This window comes from Egretta garzetta, unplaced genomic scaffold (genome assembly GCF_000687185.1).
Source record: "Egretta garzetta isolate BGI_Z169 unplaced genomic scaffold, ASM68718v1 scaffold148, whole genome shotgun sequence".
In the NCBI taxonomy this organism is placed as follows: domain Eukaryota; kingdom Metazoa; phylum Chordata; class Aves; order Pelecaniformes; family Ardeidae; genus Egretta; species Egretta garzetta.
In genome coordinates this window covers 3398660-3420364 of record NW_009260669.1, presented here as the reverse complement: position 1 = coordinate 3420364, position 21705 = coordinate 3398660, and the positions used below count along the sequence as shown (strand labels likewise).

Sequence of the window (21705 nt, the reverse complement as noted above, 5' to 3'; positions counted from 1 at the left end):
GGGAGGGGGGAGCGGGGCGGGCGGAGGGAGAGGGGTTTCGTTCCCTCAGCCCCGGCACCTCCGCGCCCGCTTCTGCTTCGCGTAGGTGTCTCAGGGCGATGGGAAGGGCAGCATGGGTGTAATCAGCCCGTGTCTGTCAGCAAAACTGTTGCGTGCTGGAGCGATGGCAAAATTCCTTCCTTTCCACATAGTCCTCCAGCATTGCCATGAGCGCGACTGGGCTGAACGTGTCCATCACCAGGAACTGCAGAGCACCTGGCTGGCCTGGGGTGCTCACTGCACTGAGGTTATTCCTCTTCACACACTGACAACCTCTACTTTGCTTTGTGCAATAAAGCAGAGGGTGGTAAAGCTCCTTGTTTTGCAGTGAATATTATAAAATGAAAGTTGTTGCTTCTAGAAAGGAAACATTGCCGAGCGCTTTAGGTAATTGGTGACTGTGCTGAAGCAGCCACCTATGTTTCCTTTGAGAAAGCTTCACTTTGGTTTGAAATGGGAAAACTTGTCCAAGAACAATAGAGATCAATGAGTCTGACCATAAGCAGAGAGCACTTGGCTGTGAAAGCAGCTGCATCTGTGCCTGACACAGGCCACAAAGGTGCAGGCAAGAACTTTTGCAAGAATTCTAGCATGCCACTTCTTTTTTACTACTTACTTGCAAATCTAGGGAACAAGTAAAGAGACTTGATTTCACTGTGTACCATTAGGAGGTGTTTAATATTATATGGCACAACCTTTTAATACTGTTTTTCAAAACCTTAATAGTATAGTTGATGTGATTTTCACCTTTGCCTTTTATTTAGTTTGTTTAGCTTATTATAAGCCTGATCCAGAAAAGCACTACTCATCATCTGCAAGGTATGTAAGGGCCAAGGTCTTTACTAAATCTGTGAAAACTGGGTGTCTAAATAGCTTTCTACAGAGGAACTGGGGTATTTAAATCCATAATTGTAATCCTACCGTTGAACAGAGGTACCCGAATTCTGCAGGTGTCACATCTCTTTTTCCTAAAGTTTCCAAGACAAGTCCTGCTCTTAGATGCCTCATAAATAGAAGCTGTTTTAGCCTTGATCAGGCTGAGCAGCTTGGCTTCACTTTTATTTGAACTTTATTTTGGCTTGGACATCCAGACTAGCCTGAGGTCCAGGAACTAAATTTACTTTCCCTCTTCTTACCACTGGATCAATCCAACAGGGATTCTCAGGGTACAGGGAGCAGAGCAATCTCCCGGTGAGGTGCAGTGCTGAAGCGCAGAGAGATGTGCTCTGAACCAGCGTTTTGAGCCCAAGTCTCCCACAGCCAGTATTTGGGCTCTGCCCATGGAGCATTTTAACCAGAAATGGAAATAGCAGCTTCACCAATATCCTCTGCCACGTCTCTAAATACAAGAACAAGAGCTGGTATAGGATGCTTTCAGGGCAATAATCCCAGGACTGAGAGAGGCACCTTCCAGTAGTGCTGAGTAAGGTGATTAAATCTCAGAAAGGGATAATTTCGAGTTGTATTCCTGCCTTGAGCTTTGGCTTGGTGGGTAGCTGCTGTCAGACCCCCAGAAGAGTGATACTTCTTTTGGAGCCCACTCCCAAGTACCAGCTTCCACCTGCTTCTCTCCAACTGCAGGTTGTGCTGACCTTCCAAAACTCTGTAATAGCCCTGATCTCACTCTGCTTCTAAATGTTTTGTACTTGTTTTTTTTGTTTTTTCTGAGAGGTGGTGTTTTCACTGTAGGTACCACTGTGTTCATTATGCAAATTTTACTGCACCCTTGATATCCTACTGGAATTTTGCAATTGAATTAAATGGAACAAGGCCCTAAGGAAAAAAAAAAAAGTTTTTAATTAAGCTAAAATATTAAATGGAAATAGATGTTGTTCATTGGGAAAGAGCCCTTTAACATGTTTGAGGATACTGCATCATTATTACTCAGAGGTTAAATAATGGCAATTAAGCAAATCAACACTGTAAACACTGAGGTATTAAAAAGCAAAGCCAAAGAATGAAACAATCCCGACAAAACCTGTCCCTGTTTTGGTCCTAGCAGAAGGGATATACTCAGCATCTCTTTCAATGTTCCATCACAGAACAAGTGGAGGTACAAATGTCCCACACAGTCAGGATCTTTACAGTTTAATTTGCAGAAGGTCATAATCATTCAGAGTCACTCTGTGAGCATGCTGTCAACTTAGGGTGGTCAAAATAAGGATTTATTCCTGGATTCTTTTTGAATCCCTGTTTTGCTTTTTCTCTCGTTCTTCTTTTTGCCTTTAAAAACACAGAAGCTGTAATCTCAGGGGTCTCTTCACTGTGCACCACTGCATTGTAGACATACCGGTTACCTGTGGCTGCAGAGAGGCTGATTCATCAGCTGGGAATCAGCTGAATTCCCAGCACATGCCGGCATTTCTTTGGCTAAAACCCCCAGTGCTGGAATTGGCCACTGAGCCACCTCTATACTCGTTGAGGTTTTCTACATGAGGGAATCCTTCGATGCTGGTTAAGCAGGCTTTCCCACCGCGCTCTCCTGGCAAGGCAGCCTGCGGGATAGCCAGAGCTATATTGGGCCCATTGTCTTTTTCACCCGTGGAAAATGCTTAAGGTGCACGCTCTGTGTCGTTAAATCAAACAGGCACAGTGAACGTGTGATGGGTTTGTTTTCCTTGCTTTCTGGATTTTCTCCAACTGCAAACAAGCATCAGAAGAGCTCATAGTAAAGCAATGCCCATGAGATGTGAAGTGTGGTGGCTGCATTTAAACTACGTGTGAAGCAAATTTTTGCTCCATGGGCATGCTATTTTTATCTTTTTTATAGTGCTGCACCTCTGTCATACTTCTTCACACAATCACTCCCCCTCTCCAACATCTCTGTCTGGGTTTTATGTATTTTATAAACTTAGCAATGGCAGTGAGTCAGTGCTTCAATTATCCCAATATAAATCTTCAGTCCTTTTATCTTCTCCTTTCTATCCTTGTGTATTCAGAAAGGCCTCTCTCTGGTATTGTTATTTTTCACATCCTAGAGACATGCTGTGTGAACATCCACGTGTTATCTGACAGTGGGTGATAAAAAAAAAAGGCAAAAAAAAAAAAAAGCAGCCCCTCTATTGCACTCTCCCCAGCTTAGCTGGATCCAGCGTCACATGGAGGGTATCCAGGATGAGTCAGGGAGCAGTGCTGTGGTCCAAAATTCCAGTTTGCATTACAGCTGGGAGGCAGCATTTAGCATCATGTGGATTTATTTTCTTTTAACAGTAACTCCAAAATAATTTATGGAAGTCATATAGCCTATGGGCAGAACAGATAACAGTAAGCCAAGAAGAACCTGGATTCCCATCTGGGTTGAATCAATTTGACTATCAGGGTGATGGGTATGGTATTTAAGCCTAGAGCATTATACTGGCCTTAACTAAATCATTGCACTTCCCTGCAACATAACTGGAAAATGTGCTTAAGGTTCAGAGCCCTGCTGGTACCTAACGGTTTACCTAATAGTCACCTTCACTGGTCAGACTAAGCACAGGAGAGTAGAGGCATTTATTTGCAACCTTGATTTTCAGGATGAATCCTACGGGGTTCAGGATGTATATGGCTAAAGAAAAATTCATGCTCTAGAGCTTATATGTACATGGAGACCTGTAACTCATGAGGACCTTCAGCACTGCATGAATTTCACACTGTATATATTACTCAGCTTTCAGTAACACAGATCTTGTTTGTACTTCTTTGCATATTTTTCTTCCTGTGTCATTATAAGCAGAAAGAAGAGTTGTGTGAGCCTTTTCTTTTAATGTGGTCATTTAAAAAACAAAACAATATCCATAATTAAACCGTTTCCAATCTAGCTGGTCAGTGAATCAAGAGGCTTGCAGGAACCACATGTCATGCAGAAGAAGAGAGGCTAAAAAGTTCTGTACCATCTGAATAGACTCCAATGATATGCTGAGGTTTTGTTGTTGTTGTTTTCTTATTTATTTTTTTTCCAAGGGCAGGGGGAGGAGAGAAGTTACCAATTTTCCTGGAATGTCCCCTTCCAAAAATCCTGGAGACACTGCAGCCCTGAGTCTGATCTCATCTTGCGTCAGCATAACTCAGGGCTAAATGCACTGGAAACAGAAAGCCTAGGATTAACTGCAAATTATACAAAACTAAGGCTGTCATGAAAGGAAAGACTTGTGCCTGTTCTCACTCTATCTGTCCTTAGTGACTTCAAGGGACTTAAGCACATGTTTAAAGACGGACTGATGTGTAAAATGCTCTCTTGAAAGAGGTACTTTCCTAAAGTCTAAATCTAGAGTCAGATCAAGTCTTTTAAAAGTTAAGTGCAGTCCTGAAGGCTGATGTGGCCAAATATTCCAGCTTGATCTTGGCTAGAATTTTAACATTTTGAACAGCTAAATCTAATGGTATGTGCCTACCTAGCTTGTTATATTCCCCTGGAATTTATCAATGACACACTCCATATAATTGTGGTTACTTTTTGTCCGTCTAAAATCCTTTTTTGGTTTTGCAAGGGAGCGACTGCAAAGAGGGAGTATGTAAAAAATTCTTTCGCAACCAAAAGCAAAAAGTTAATTTTTTTTTTTCATTCCACAATGAAGAATTAAAACAATGTCTGTTGCTCTCATGCTTATGTCATAATTTCTGCTAAAAAATAATAATAAAAAATAAGTTCATATGGAACTTATTCCCTGTAATTTTATAATGCACATATGTGAGGTTTTATGAAGACTTATACTAAAAGGTTTTAGAACAGTGTAATAAAGGAAAACTGTTTGTAACATCCTTTGGTTTCAAAAGAGCTGAACAGCTACACTTTGAGAGAAGGAAATAAAACGAAGGGCAATGACAAGTAGTAATAGGCTGTTGCAAATGCAGTTCCTTTTCTCCAATATATACAGAAAGAACCAGCCTTTACTGTAAGGGTCTCCACACTATTCTTCTGACTTTCTTCATAACCTGTACCTTTGCAAGATGTAACTTTGCTATATCCATTCTCTGACTTCTGAAAGACATGTTCCACCTGTGTATAAAATACCAATCATTTACTTAATTTCATGGCTTATTTTCTTTTTTAAACAGGTGCCTGAAAACCTTTATTAAGGACATAAATAAATCTTCAAAGCTACTGCAGTATGTCTTACTAACAGGGTGATTACATGTTACATCTCTGAAGATTCATTGTTGCTTAATAGAAATCAGAGGAGACACAGGAACAAATTTGTTTGTGTCTGTCCATATTTCTTAAAATCTTGTTTTTAGTAGGAAGCGTGCATAAGATATGGATAGTCATGTTTTATCACTTCTCTTTCTACAGTCATTAGTTACAAGCAGTGGACCTTTTCTCATTCAGAGAAGTTCTTATTAATTTATTAGCTATACTGCAGTAGCATCATGAGGTCCCCATCAGAAATGAAGGTCCTCTTGTGTTAGGCACCGGTGATGTATCCAATTAAACAAAAACCCCAAACCCAATTTCAACCATAATGTAGGGCAAGAGTCAGCAAGCACAGAAGACTGAGATGTGGGTTCCTTAAGAAGACAAGTGACAAACCCAGTTTTATTCATAGAATAAAAAGAGGTCTCAGCTTGTTTTTCTGTTGTTGAATGATATAAGCATCAGGGCAAAGTTGAATTTGTAATGGCATTATGAGATCCCCTACTGTGAAAGATAAATAGCAAATTTGGACTAATGCCTCAATAAATTAATTACATTGAATTAACCTGACTTTTGGTTCTGGTGACCTCCTTACTTTAGCAGATTAATTTCTGAACAATGCAGCTTCAAAGAACCCACTTTATTCTGGGGAGGTTTATTATAAGGAAGTTAGAGGATTTTCTAGAGGCACAAAGTCTCCACATGAACAAATCTGGAATTCTTGGATCCATTGAGCCATGTAATACTTTGAGTCAGAGACTAAGCCTTTGTGTTTCAACTGGAGCAGAACTCTTGTCTTCAAAAGAAAGAAAAAAAAAATCTGCTAGAAATACTATGCAGAAAGACAAACTTACCAAGAAGGAGAAAGCATAATTCAGGCTTTTTTTAATCTAGGGAGCAGGCATACTGTGTTTTTCCTGATCCTCATGTATCTCAGCACATTAGTAGAGGAGACAGTTGGTGTCATCCGTTTTGCTATCTAAGAGCAAAGTATGATAAGTCATTAATTTGTAGAAACAGGTCTATTGAAAGGAACAGAAATCCAAGTATAAAGGATGAGCTAATAAAAGCAGATATCTTTATTACCTCTATCCCTTTCCTAAATCCGAAATGTAATACCGTTTTTTTGTAAGGAGTTTTTTCGTCAATGGATTTTTAAATCTGCATGCCTTCATTTCAGAGTTTTAAGTTAATAAAATATACTGTTGGACTTGATGATCTTAAAGGTCTTTTCCAACCTAAACGATTCTATGATTCTACTTCCTGAAACGGATCCTACAAAAGTAGTCCTGGGTGAGGGGTTTCATAAGTATCATTTTAATGACAGGAAAACCATCTGCAGAAGGGTGGGTTTTAATTTAGCACAAGCCACTGTACAGGTCCCATTAATGTGATGTACTCTGAGCTGAGAGGCAAACTTCAGCTTGTAGGTAAAACTGCTGCACTGAGGAGTTGGACAGTGTCCATGGGAATGACAGTAGCACACAACAGTTACGTCTCAAAATAATCAAGATAAAACAAGCTGCATCTTCAGTTCGTGTAAATTAGAGATGTGTAACTGAAATTAGTGGAGTGAACTGTAGTAGCTAAGGGCAGTCCTATGTCTTTAGAAGAAATGAGCAGCTCTAAAAGCTGAAAGAGGAAAGCAGTTATTTAAGTAGTGGTACACACTGAAAGCATTTGGGGAGAAGAGTTGTAAAGAGAATCTGGAGACTAAAGTGCTAAGCAAGTGCTATTGCTTCTTGTGCACTGACTGGATGATTGTGGTGGGATCCCCAAAAGCCACAAGACATGAGGAAAGGCTGTGTAAGCCAGTTTGCAGAAAGTTAGGAGTAGCACTCTGCAGTTAGGACCTGCGCTGCAGATTTAAGCACCTAAAATCATTTGAGATCCTAAGCCATGAGCTCTCCCAGCAGATAGGTGTCTACATAGGGTCAGTCTTTTCCTTGTGTCAAAATTTAAATAAATTCAAAAAAGATAATCTCAGCATCCCTTTCAGCTGTTCAGGTGCTTGCTCTTGCCTGAAGTGACCTGGAAGTGCAGTTCTTCAAACACGTGTCTAAGCGGTGGTGTTGCTGGTGCTTGGGAGCATGGCTTTCTCATCCAGCATGGTTCCACTTTGTTGTGAGTGCTCTGTTACGAAAGGCCCAACAGGAAGGGACTGTGGCTTGGCATGGTTAGAGCACCATCTTTCAGGGATATACAATTTCTCTTACTGGACCTGCTCCAATTAATGTTTTGGTATCAGTGTTGATATTTCCTGTTTGATACTGAATTATCTATTCTATTGAATTAATCATTAGGAGTCCAACTGTGTTCCTGAAGGGGTGCACTAACCTTGGGGCTGCTGGATTAAAGGTGTTGGGAGCAGTAGGTCTTCTGGTTTCAGTCTGTGGGAGAACTGGGCACACTTGGAGCCCACCCTGGCTTTGCAAGTAATGTGGGCAGAGCAATGCCTGATTTTGAACACCTCAGGCACTGAACAGTTTGCAATAATCATGACTTTGTTGTATGCGCACCCAATGGCCCATGGGGGACGTGTTAAGCAGGTTTGGCTACGTGGAAAGTCTGGTAACAGCAGAGGAGAGGTTTTGTACTGCTCTCCAATGCTGAACCTGACTGACTGAAGAAGCAGTTAAGATCATAAATCTCTGTTAGTAATCTAATCTTTTGGCTAAAACAATTTTAATAGACACAGATGCTTTACATAACTACTGCCTGAATCATTGTGGTGTGTTGGTCTGATGTCTTCTACAATATATAGTGTTGTCAGGACTGAGGTTTTCTCAGACCTGATGAAATCTAAGGTGTTTATTTTAAGACTCAACTGATTATTTTGTAAATTGAACTCAAAGCTTTAAAGGCTTTAAGGAAAAGCTGACTGGATGTAATTTTTGGTAGGTCAGTCCCACCTAATTGAGGAATAAGTGAGAGAATTGATGCATCACAAGAGAGTTACTAACAGTGTTCAGGCTTAAGGGTCTTTCAGGTCCTCTTTCTAGAAGAAAAGGTACATTTACCTCTGCTGCTCTGTGCTGTCTGTCTTTTTAAGATGAGTGTCCTGGGTAATACTGTTTGCAGTGTACAGATTTGTTCTGCAGTTATGAGTCGGTGTTTATAGTCCTCTAGTGACATCTACAAAAAGCAGACATATATTATCTCATAAAGCTGCCTCAGCTTGAAAAAAGTAAAAAATGAGTCTATGGCAAAGAAATATCTTTCCCAATATAACACCCTGACAACCCATGCACCTTTCAGTGAAATTAAGGGATTTTTCACATGTGAAGATTTTCCACCTTTAGAGAAAATCATTATAGACTACTCAGGCTGAAGATTGATTAAACTCACAAAATAAAATATATGTGAGGGGGGAAATGGTAGACTGATATTCTTATGGAATCCCCCTGAAAATTCATATATCTGTTTTTTTTTGTTTGGTTTGAGTTTTTTTTTGTTTTTTTTTACTGAAGAGTTTTACACTTTTAAGTACAGATCAATTATTATGCTGTCCTCACGAGCCTGAAGCTCTTGTGTCCTTGGCTTCTTGTGACTTTGCTACAGCTCATTGCTTCCCTAAACGGCAACATGAGTGCTGCTATGAAACTCATAATACAGACATTGATCTCCTCAGTGGTGCTTAAAATCAAATCCCGTCTACTTGGTGATAGATGAATAATTGTGCTTTGGCTCTTACAGAGATGGAAGGATTGGGGTTTTTTCTCAATTTGTTGCTGTTGTACATTGATGTGTAAGGATGAAGAACAAATACTTAGGCACAAAACACTGCTGAAAGCTCCAATGCCAACTTGTGTACCTTCTCACAGCCTGACAGAAAAGCAGGAGGCATGTGCAGTGAATAGAGCAGGGACTTTGTCTCTTTTAATCCCAAACATCTGGTTTCAAAGGAAAAAAAAAGCCAGAATGAAATTGTTATATTTAGTTTAACACCCAGGGTGTGATTTTGCTTGGTTTATCCCTGGCTTTTCCATTGCGCTGAGTCCATGCTGGCCGCCAGCGTGTCCTATGGCACAAGGGTTTAGTCTGTCCCAGCTGGAATTGCCATCCTTACGTCTTTGCTGCTGCAGTTCTCCAGGTGGTTTCAAGGCACAAGAGAAGCTGCTCCTGACTTCAAACTCTTCTCCCCTCTGAAATTTCATCTCTTTCCTACAGTTAGCTCACTCTTGTGCTTTAGTAAAAACTCCAGACACAGTTATCCTGCATCCTGTCAGTTCCCAGAAATGGTCCCGACATGATGAAAAAAATTCCTTCCCTAGGGGTACTCTACTCAGTAACAATCTTGCATGTGGGGTGTTAAGCTGCTAGAGGGAGAGAACTCAGATTTCAGGTCTTGGTCAGGTTTTCAAGGCAATGGTGAAAACGCCTTTGTTTGCGATAACATTTATGCCACCAATACCACAGGCGCAGCTGTTCGGCAGTTGGTCAGTGCTGAAATATGAAAAGTAATTAATATTCTTTGTAAAGACAGGCTTTATTTCTATTTTTATCCTAGGATATCACCCTGTTTTATAGATAATAAAATCTGCCTTAATGAGTAGTATGAATAGTAAAAAAACCCCAAACTTTCCTTCCTTTCTGTCCTTTCCTTCCTTCCTTTCCCTGCAAGCAAAGTAAAGTGATGTGAGAACAGCATTTTGGAATGTACTTGCATTCATTGTATTTTGTTTTCCATTCAGGAATTCACATGACGCAATGGAAGGTGGGATCTGGTATCTCCAATATAAAACTATTATTTTATCTTGTCTATAAAGCTCTACACTCAACTTTGTAAGTGAAATTGTATGTAAGGCCAGAATAACTGGGACACTTTGAATACAAGTAGCATTATTATCTTTACTGCAAACATCAGCAGCGATTACCATGGTCTGTTGTGATGACCCTGGGGGAATCTCACAAGGCCTTGCAGTAGGCAGTTTAATATCCCTACTGTCTACTTGTTTTCATACTTTTCTCAGCAAAATAGCATTTTGATGCTTGGAAGGCATGACTCTTTTAAAATGGTGCTGTCTCTCTTCATTCTTCTTTGAGCCATGTGGGAGAAGAGGTGTGAGCACAAGTGGTTAGAAAAGTTGAAAAGGTGCTGGAGGATGGAGAAATTAATGACTGATACTGTGGAGACAAAGATCGCTCTATAGAGACACCAAGACTCTGCAGGCATTATGTTCAGATGGATTCAGTATCCTCACTCAGTGTCTCCAGTGTTTTCCCTTAGAAGATCAGTAGGTTTTTTCCAACTAGTTTTATTAGATCCCACTGATGGGGATCTGGTCTGAGCTGCTTATTATATTGTGTTACAGAAAGCTTCCCAGGCTTAGCTTGTGTGTGCCACCATTCAAAAAGAAAACCCAGTGACACTGGAGGCAGCAGCAATTGCTCAGAGCTCTTTTTGGACATGCTCAAGTTGAAGATGTGACCTCAGTCCCATGGGTGTCTTCTTGTGTAGCTGTCATTTCCACCTCCTGCTTTTCTGTTAGGCTGGGAGAAAGTCCCAAAATAGGCATTTAAGGTTTTGGCAGTGTTTGCTGCCTACATACTTATTCTTCATTCCCTACAGAGATATGGTGGTGCGTGGGATTCTCTGGTTTGTGTAGAACTTCGAGGTAGCATGTTCCTCTTGTGGTTCACAAGACGAATGTTGGAAACCCTGCGACAGAACAAACATGTCTGAAGCTGGGTGGTTGGGCAAAACTTTCTCATTTTGGTGTAGGAGGTTTATCTTTTTTAATTTCAGAAGATGGGTAAGGCAATTCAATGGAAAGGATGTTGCAGAATCTCGTTTGCTTGATGTCCCCAGAAGCAGAATCCTATTTGGACAATAAGTGCTAGTCCATAAACAAGCTATTGGATTCAGTATAAGGGTAACTGTGTAAGGTTTCTGTGGTTTCTTTAATACAGGAGTTAATCAAGTGTCCCTCTAATAATTTGGAGTCTGGAAAATATTTTACAATTATTTGAACATCTTTCTTGAAAGATGCATAATACTTTACCTGTATGTTTCCTATAAGCTGTCCATACTCTGTGCTTATAGTTTCTAAAACCAAAACATAGATGGGCTTTGATGGTAATTCAGTCGATATAGGATTGTTTTGATTAGTTAGAGATCAAGACTGCTGTCCTAGGAGGGGAGAACTGTGCTTGTGTAGTACCAGAAACAGTGTTTTATCTTGTCATTTGTTTGAATAGCGTGAGACTGTCACCTCTCTCTCCCCACAGAAACTTACTTTTCTGTTTCACCGTACCGAGATAATTTCCCAAAAAATGTCAACACAGATGAAATGAATTGGTACTCTTTTACAAATTGACCTTTATTGCGACCCAGGTGCAAGTCCCAGGGAAGCCAGAGGACATTCTTAGCATTCAGCAGTTCTCCCCAAGATTATTCTCAGAAACACCTATCACCCAATACTGAAGCCTGCTCTGGTCTGATAAGGTTTGTCTACATGCGGAAGTCAGCGTGCTGTTGAGCTAGAATAACTGTGCAGCATGGTGTCTTCTTCACACTAACCCTCTGCACCATCAGTCGCAGGGTGTACGTCCTAAGTCTGCTTTCAAAGTGAAGGAAGCTGCTTTCTAATTAAAAGCTTTCTAATAGACATTTATGCGTGATGTGATTGCAGAGCAGTCAGTATTCTCCTAATTCACATCTTACTGTGTCTGGGCTCTCATGCTGACAAGCCCGAAGTATTTCAGTTTTAAGGTCTTGGTCATCTGTTGCACTAAGTGCAACAGACAGTATCAGCACGCTCTACTGTGATAGAGGTTGCTCAGATGCTATGTACCAGGGCAGGACTCTGTGCTAATTGAAGTGAATATAATATTTTCACTGATTTTAGTGGAAGATCCAAATTTATGATGGTGTTTGTGTGTTTACTTGTATCACAGTAACACCTAAAAATCCAACCTGGAATTTTGGCCTCATTGTGCTATTACTGGGAAGTTAACATCTAAGGAGAGCTTAGAGAAGAGCAATAAACATGAGAGGGGAGTTTCTGAGTCAGGTTTGATTGATGAGGAAAAATTAAAGGATTTGAGTGTGCATAGCTTGTCTGAGTTTGACAAAGAAGAAGACATGACTGCAAATACTTCAAAAGTTTAATTCCAAAACCAGCAGAGGATTTGATTAATGTTAAGGACATTCCAAAAGTTAGGACAGCAGCTCAGGAGACCTGAGGTTAATTCCATGACATATGTCCTTAGGCAAGTCATTGCTGCTTAGATCCCAGTAAATTCCTAAAGGCACCCACCTGCCACTTCTTTGTCTACATCACTGAGTGTTAGTCAGCTGAGGCTGAAAACCACTTAATTTAGACAACTAGCTTGCTAAATACCTTTGCAGGTCTGGATCTTGGCCTCTACCTGTCTCAGCTATATATGTCTATAAATGGATAAAAAATACCCCATGTCATAGAAGGAGTGTGAGAATAATAAATTTGGAAAGTATGGGTGCTCAGATGTTGTAACAGTGGGAGCCATGCAAGTATACTGAGTGGAAACACTAATTAAGATGGGATTTATTTAACTTGTCTGTAGTGTAAAGTGGTCACCTAATCTTGTCTGTTTTCAGTACAGAGATGAAGTGCTCCAAAGGGCAATGCGTCCTATTTGGCAACAGTCTCCGATTCGGGGGATGAATTCACCCCAGCAGTGCCTGCCTCCACCCTCTCTGGAGGGATCCAAGACAATGCCTGAATTTTAGATGGTTGAAATTAGGCAACATGAATGTTATCTTAAGAATAAAAAGATTAAATAAAATCAACTCAGCTTGACTTTAAAGGAAAAAAAAGTCGTCAGTGAGTATATTTGCTGAAATACTCTTTTAAAAGAATTACAGAAACCACCTCAAAGAACTTGTGCTTTCCTCCTGTTATTTCTCATAAAATATTCAGGAAGTCTTTTATTAAAAACTAACTGCATGATAGAGCTCCCACTTCTCCTCTTTCTGTGAAGCAGTCCTTGTGCAGACTAGCAACATCCCAGAAGTGCTATGGTTCACGTACTACCAAAGAATGTTATATTCAGTAAGGGCTACATGTCCCAGGTTACCTAACACTACATTTGAAAATCTAGGCCTTAATAACTAAACGGGAGCTGAGCTTTTTTGGTAATCTACTCCTGACGTCTCTTGCTTTAATACAACAACCTCAGGCTAGTTGGAAATACTGCGCTACCTCTAGGTGGTAGCTACCTCCTTGAAAATGACTGATCCTCAGAGAAAATACAATTATGGGCACTGTGAGTTTAAAGAAAAAAACAAAAGTGGGAAAATGAAATTTATTCAGAGAAGAGCTGCAAAAATTCTGGGAGCTTCTGTTAGAGCTGCTGGAGGTCCATGTGTGAAGCAGCTGCACGATGCTGAGGATCTGAGGAAAGGTTGAGCAATACAGACTCATGAGGAAGACCGAGATGACCTATCCAAGGCCCCTGCTAACCCGTGCAATTGCACAAGTTTGCATTTCAAAGCAAGATGAGCTTCGTTTACCCTGCTGTAGGTGTGAGTCAGTGATAGAGTCCTCCCCGGTATTATTACATTGGTTACCCTATGGTAACATCTCTTTGTGACTAGTTTACTCCTTTTGGTTTGCACTCTTCAAAGAGAAGGCCTGCTTTCAGGCTTTGTCCCTCTTGTTTCGGTAGCTTCCACCTCCAGCCTCCCCAGAGCTCATCTTCACGCAGCTGGACTCTTATTTCCTTTACAACTGCTTGTTGGCTCATCTATCGATGAAGAGGCAGGGATGAGTGAGCAGTCACACCAGGGACAGGGATCTGGTGCAAGAGAGCCTGTGGCTACATACGATACTGGACTAGACTTGTGCTTGGGAATGTCTAAAATACACTGAATTCAGAAGAGCAAAATGTGTTTTCAGGAGTCTATGTTTATTGCTTTTTCTTGACCTTGCAGACCCAACACCTATTGCTTTGGGAAATCAGAGCTGAACAGTCCCAAGAACTTAGAGAAGGATTTAGTGTTCTCACGGGGGCTCTAACTGTGGTGGGGATCTTATCTGGGTGTGGAGCAATCCCGACTCAGATCAGGACATGAAATAAGAACTCCCAAATTGAAGAAGTGTATTTGGATCACGAGGCTATGTGCTTAAAAGCCCATCTTCAACCTGAGTGAGACTTAACCAGTGAGTTAGATGGGTGATGCATCTATCTCTGCTTCCCCAGAGAGCCTGGACTTGAACTAAGCACTGTGTTACTGGGCACTGTAAGGACCCTTGGCTGTTCTTGTTGCAGAATGCAGATGCCTGAGGCACTTACATTCTGCACTGTCAATGTGTAAGGGAATAAAGGTAGAGATTATGTGAATTGCACTGAGTCCAACTTCTTGCTGGGCTCCCTTGACACCCCAAAGTCCTAATCCTTCCCATGAGTGACTCCAAATCTGTGAATTCACATCTTCTGCTTTATGCTCTAATTCAGGGCCTCTGAATCATCCTCTGTAAGTACCTACCTCTTTCCTCTGGTTTACATCTTTGGAATCACCTAGATGCCTGATGCAGGCAGTGTAAGATACTTCCAAGTGCCCAGAGCTTCAGAAACATAGAGGACAACTCGCTGCATGAGTGCTTGTCCACAGGTTGTAAAAGACAATACAGAGGACAGAGAGGAAGCAGACAACAGTGGCAGGAACACCACATTGCCTATATATGCAGAGCTGTTGTGCTCTGCCTGTTACTGTTATTAACAACTATCTCACTTTTTGCTCCCTCTGACTGTTTTATCCATCTGGTGTCATTCATTATATACTTAGACTATAAGCTGCAAGGAGGAGAGGCTCTTGTATCCTCCTCCATAGTATGTGCAGCACTATGGGGTCCTGCCCCTGACTGGGGCCTCTAGGCACTATCCCAGTGTAAATAATACATAAAAATAGATCAGCAGTGTAATATCCATCAAGAAAACCATACGGAGACCTAAACAGTGCTTTAGTATTGAATTGCTCTACTGTCTAATGTGGGGTTCATGTAATAGCTTGCTGTAGTCTTCTGAATTAGAAGACAGATCATACAAAGCCCTATATATCTATGGGCAATGTGCAGGGAGCTTGGGGGAAATCTATAATTACTAAAATCGGGAAGTGTGCCAAAGATGATTTACAAGTATGGGGAAGAATGCATCTTTTGTGATGTTCAGGACTTTATCAGGTTTATTTTGGAGGCTTTCCAAGATTAATAGAGAAAAACAGCCAAAAATTTTGAAGTGAAGCAATCAGACTGAATTTCAGCTGCAGCAATAGCTGCAATAGCCCAGGGGTTTGCAGCAGCTTCCTCTCTCTTGACACCGCGCTGATTGTTCATGTTGCACCAGGTAGGACTACATTAAGCAAAACAATTTAACTGAGTGATAGAGACAGCTTTTGAGGCGTGCAAGAGTAATACACAACAGAAACGGGTATTATTAATATTGCCACATGTATTATAGCCATTGCTGTAAAGTTCCTCTGTGCTCAGAGCCTCACTAGACTACACGCTATGTACAAAGAGCATGAGGTAAAACTGAAAAAAGTGAACAAGCATGTTAGAGAATGAAGTACCTCAGAAATGAGGTATTACTATTCTCATTCAGCTTGGAGTCATGAAGGTGCAGTGATTTGCTCTTGCATAGTTGTAGATAATTGTTCCTTGCAATCAATTTAATGGGATTGCTGAGTTGGGGTTTGGAAGGTGGAAATGGACAAGTCCATGGTCACTGAGGATTTTTTTCTTGTGACAGAAAAGCACTGGACCTGTAACACCAATTCTCAGATGCTTTTTGAGAGAAATGGATTATAGTTATCGTTTTCAGGCCTCATATCCACTTTCATTTTAAAGATCCTTTTGTGCAAGTGCTTTTCTATTTGACCCATGACTCCATCTGTTGGAGTTCCATGTCCATTTGGTAACCCTGATCGAGGGGTCTAGGGGGCAAGCTCTTAGTATCTCAATTAAGATGGTCATATATGTTTCTGTCTAACCAGCAGAGAGGGAGACACCTCAGCTTCCCATCCAAGAAGTCTGAAGCGGCTGGGAGTAATCAGTCCCTGAAGTGCCTGTTTCTCTCTAATGACTGTAAATGGAAGCTAGATGAACTGACACCTAGTTTTCAGATGACTAAATTTAGTGTGAAGGAATTGCAATATTTCTTTAATTCATTTTAACTGCTTTTGCAGACATTGGGATATCAATGACAGCAAGAACTTGGAAAGCAGCAAACCATGGTCCAAAGTATTTAGTTCACTTAGGTCACAGTGCTTTGAGACAATGATCTCTTAATTGTCGACACAGAAGACTGTTTCATTGCCAGAAGGTTCAGTCAAATAACCTCTGTGTGATGTTTCTTCTCTTTTTTTCTCTCCACTTCAACTTTGGAAAAGCATGCTGTTGCAAACTTGGAGCAGAGATAGCATCTCCAGCATCTCCAGTCTCTTCTGCTGATCTGGGAGGGGCTTCTATGCTGGTGGACCAGGATGGGCTTCCATGCTGGTGGGTGGTGGCTGCTGGAGATGCTCTTCCCCGTTATTCACCAACGGTGGTGTGGGAGTGTATGGTATTTAGCATAGGAAAACCACACAGGATTTGCTTTCGGATCATCACTGTCACGGCTGTTGAGCATCTGGGTGGCTGTTTGTTGAAGGGAGTAGAACAGCTTGCTGGGTGCTTTTATGTAACATCACAAATAACATTAATAGATCAATTAGAAAGAATGTGATTGAAGAAACCGAGGCATTTCCCTTAACTTCAAAGAGTTGGATTTGGCCTATTAAATCCAAAATTGTGTCTACAGGCACAATATACACATACAGGAAAACAAAGACAAACCACCTTCTTTATCTGTTTTCTATCGCACCTGCATTAGTCTTTAATGGTTTCACTGGAGCCATGGTGGCCATTTTCCTGCTGTCCTTCTACCCAGCTTGGAAGAGGGAGACTTCTCTGTGGTACCATATAATTATTTTTTTTTTTTAGCTTTTGGGAGATCCAGCATCCCTGGAGGTTGTAAGTGCTGAGAACTGTGGAAGCCAGACTCCTGATTCTTTCTACATCAGACAAACTGGTGGCTCCTGATTTTGGAGTTTCTTCATACTAAACAAAGTCCTTCAGTTCTGCAGAAGACTTTATAATTGCATGTAGGGAGACTAAGAGTCTTTGATTTCCACAGATCCAAATAAATCCATGAAAAGAAAAAGGTTTCTTTCATTGCTTTCAGCAAGTTAGGCAAATAACTTCAGTGGCAAGAGAAGAGGTAAGCAGTTGTGCAATCTCCATTTATATAATTCATACTCACACGTTGGGAAAAGAGTTCCCAGCTCAAGAGTGGCTCAAAATTAAAAGAGAAACATCCCCAAGGCTTTTGGAATAGGAAAAAGAAAAGAAGCTGCAGAAGCTCAACTCCCATGAATTGTTAAAACAAAACAAACAGCTGGATGGCAGAAGGGCTGTTCTTTGCCATAAAACATTTCCTGAAACTCTTTCTTCCAAGATCCATGCTGATTATTTATTTGTTTTAGTTTTTCTTTCTCATGAATTGATTTGATTAAAAAAAAATTAGTCATCTCATCTTCTGAATATGATGAGAGCATGCTAGCAATAATTTCGCTAGTTTCTTAAATGTGATCGGTTATTAATCCCTTCTTCTGAGCATGTGGTGGAAGAGAGCAAGGGCTTCATCACATAGCCTTCTTTGTCTGTAATCTTACCATACTAAAAGTTGATTTCCCATTTCCACTCTCATTTTATTGTGAGCCTATGTCCTACGTCCTGCAGATCCATTTCCAGCAAGTACAGCAGCACTGAACGTAAGGTGTTCAAAGTAAACCAGTAAACCAGCTAATGTGACTGCAGTGGCGAGTAACTCCGTGAACAGGTCCCCTAGCAGAAGAGGTGACAACATGTAGCACGAGGGCCGTGACAAGTACCGGAGGTCCGTAGTACCACCCTCTCACAGCAATGCTTGCATGGCTTTTATCACCTCTCTTTTTGAGGTCCATAACTCATGGAAGGTGAATTAAGAGAAGTCAGTGAACCTCTGCTCTAAAAGCATGCCCCTGAGCAGGATCTTGTAGGAGGACAGTTGTGTGCACTGTAGTGGATATCAGCTGTTTGCTGTTTTTCTTCCAACTTTGTCAAAGCTTTTTTGAAAACAGAGAGTTCCAGTGATCATAAAATAACAGATGATGTTTTAGCTTAGCCTTTTTTAAAACCAGAGTTAAATTTCAAAGATTTCACCTGTAATTTACCTGCCCACACCCTCACAAAACCAAGAACCCCCTTCCCTTTTTAATTTCTACCTGATGGTCATGTTAGCCCAATTCAGACATCTGTATTCACACTGCGGAATATTTTGCATGGTTTTGCCACGTCCCATATTTTCCATAGAAATTACACAATGAAAGGCAGTATTTTTTAAGTGCCAAAACTTGAAGGGTTACTTTGCTGGCTGCATCACTGAGTGCCTATCTTGCTCGGTTGATGGTGTTAGTGTCACGTTTCCCTTGTGAGTGCAGGGACTCTCAAGCAGACTGCAGGAGAGACAGATGGGTCACATCTGTAGTTGCAAGTTAAACAAGGCCAAAAGATGGTATTGACCTGCAATAGCCTGTGATGTTTGTTAGCGTGCTCACTGGCCTGGCTTCTGCTCTTGTCAGCTAGCACGTTTCCCACCTGCCCTATCGTAAGCTGGGGGGATGTGGAGGGCTCCCAGGAGGCAACATGGATGACACCACTCGGTTTTGGAGGCAATGAGGTTTTAGCTGTATGAACAGAAGTTGTGCCAGGCTGCTTTGTCTCAGGATGTGCAGATAGTGTCTGACATATTTTATTTATTGATATGGGCTTAGGCTTGGGGCCTGGAAGCTCAAGTCAGGATTGCACTGGGGGTGACTGTACCTTATTCCTGTAATTACACAGGCTTCTCCTCCACCCATCTTTTGTTTGTTTTGTCTTCTTAGATGTAAGCTCATCAGGGACGGTATTGACACTTGCTCTTTATTTGTATTTAGTACCATGTGGCCCTGACCTGCATAGATTTCAATTGCAAATTGAAAGTTGCAAATTGAATCTGCTCTTACTTGTTTGCTCTCAGCTTGCTATGTTTTCCCTGACTGTAACTGTACCGTCAAGGAGGGAACAAAGGGTAGCTACTTAAGAACTGTAAAACCTGCCTCACTTCAGCCCTGGCTATTTAATTTTGTAGGCTTATGTCAAACCCTTAAGGTTAAAAATGTTTCTTTTCTTGTCTTGGCTTGAACAGCAAATGGAATGTTTCAAAGGAAAAAAAAAAAGTCCATACAATGCAGGCCAGAGTGATGCAGCCTTGCCTGTTTTTCTTGATCTGGAACACTTTATTAGCTGGAGCGCAATATGGCCTGGCCATCTCAGTTTCCATCCCATTTTTGGATGGAAAGTTGCACACCGAACAGGCGCAGAAGAAATCATTTGCTCATGAACGGGCCGATGTGTGCTCATTTTCTTTGCAGCATAACATCTTCTTGGTTAGACTTTTCTTCATCCCTTCCTCCTCTAAGAATGCCCCCAAAACTGCAGAGTAAACAATTTTGGCTTACAATGAACAAAGCTCTGAGATGATAATGAGAAGCAGTGAATAAACTCTTCATGTCTTACATGATACAGACTTGAACTCTGCTGAAGGGGCCATATGCAGCAAGGTCAGGAGTGTGTTGAAGTATAAGTTTGGAAGGGGAATCTGCTGGAGAGAGAGTATAACCCACTGAGTGATAAGTGCTGACAGACTGGCACCCTGATGTTTGAAGTGCTTTCCCTTGCGGCAGAAGCATGTCTCTGATCCTGTTGTGTTATGGCCAGACTCAGTCTGTTTTGAAAGCCTATACTTTCTTCACATGGAAACTCAGAAAGATTCAGGCTGAATGTATTTAACAGAACCCTGAATTTTGGGCCACAGTTAAAGATTAATTTTAAAGATTCAGTGTGGCCTTCCCAAAAGGCATTTGTAACAGTAATCGTAAGCATATGTCAGTGCATTTACATTATTATTATTATATGTTTACGTTAGTTTTTTCCTAATACTTCACCATTATGTTACTGTGTTTAGAGCACCACTTCATAGAGAATAAAAGCATTAATTCATGATTTCAAAAGAATGATAAAAGAATAACACTGGGGAAGTTCAGTCATTTTCTAGTGCTTAACAAATTGGGAACATTATTCAATCTGTCCCGGCAGGCTCTTCCGTGGTTCCTGTTCGTCTCTCTTTCTTTCCTGTGGGTTTAGCTTATGAGTGCTCCCAATATGGCCACACAGGGAGAGGAACTGAAATACATGAGTGAGACCCAGACTAGGAGGTGGATGTTAAGTGAAATGTCCTGGGACCTTCCAGAAGAAAGCTGTTCTGCTCTTTACCCAAACCTCAGGGGCAGAAGTAGTATGAGAAGGTAGTCATGGATGGTCTGACTAATATGGGCCCTTAAGAAACAGTAGTGATATGTTTTCAGTTCCTTGAATCAGTTTGCTTCTGTTACATTTGCAAATGTATATGTATAAAAAGAAAAGAATTACAAATTTTGTAAATAAAAAAGAAGAGATTTTTCTTTCTTTACTTCTAGTTTCTAGTCTAGGACTGGGACAAGTTCCCCAGCCCATTTCCTGTACCTCCGGGACAGCAATCTTCTGTCACTTTTTCAGAGGATTTCTGGTAACCGACATGGCAATTCTATCATCTAGTCTGGTTCTTCGACAGCCACTGAGGAGAACACTTCACTGCTTTGGAAGACAAGAGGAAGCAGGGGTATAACCCTTAATAGTACACAGGACTGATCAGACCTCTCTTTAACTACTTGAATACAGAGGGTATATCTGCACAGATAATAGAAGAAAATACTGTTTTCATTTTGATTAATAATAACAAAGCACTAACAGACATGTAGATATGTCAGTTTTCAGTGGTTTGCAGCCATGCTCCCCTCCATTGGAAACAATGAGAAATAACTTGCCTTATCAGGACCCCAAACGATAACTGCACTTTCATTCCTTCCCTCTCTCTAATGTATATGCACCAGGCTGCATTTTTTAACCATGCAATCAGAAAGCATGTGTTCCTTGGGACCTCTGGGTCATTCCTGCAGAGGGTGGACACTGAATGAGAAAGACACCAAGGAAGTAGAAATGTCTTGTTATTTTTAAATGAGCTTAGAAAAACATTGCCCTTACTTTCCCCTCTGCTTCACAGACTTACTGTGAGGAGCAGGATCACGTTGTTTGCCATCAGATTCCAGCTGTAGCACTGACACTTGTAACTTTTCAGTCCTTGGCCTTGTAATCTTCTCATTTCAATTATCATGGAATCCCTTTTGCGTAGCTTTTTCTTTCATTTCCTCTCAAGTGAGAATACTACCACAATAGGGACATGTACACCTGACATCGCTGATATATTTTTCCTTTTTAGTAGCAGAAGGATAAAAGCCCGTTGCAGAAACATGGGAGGGATTCATTCCTTCCCCTCCTGCAGCAGAAGACCATGCTCAGACACGTCAGGGTTTTATGATGTTTCAGCAAGTGACACTCAGTGAAGGGCATTAT

At 41.1% G+C, this 21705-nt stretch overlaps 1 protein-coding gene across 4 annotated transcripts in view; it reads left to right on the top strand.

The window, feature by feature from the left end:
• Positions 1–21705, top strand: part of SEMA3D (semaphorin 3D) — a 150931-nt gene that overhangs the window by 928 nt on the left and 128298 nt on the right. For 2 of the 4 annotated variants that reach the window (XM_035901095.1, XM_035901096.1), the window contains exon 2: positions 17119–17395. The exons of the other annotated variants lie outside the window; for them this stretch is intronic. The gene's annotated coding sequence lies outside the window, so the exon portion shown is untranslated. The remainder of the gene's footprint in view (positions 1–17118; positions 17396–21705) is intronic. 4 annotated transcript variants of the gene reach the window in all.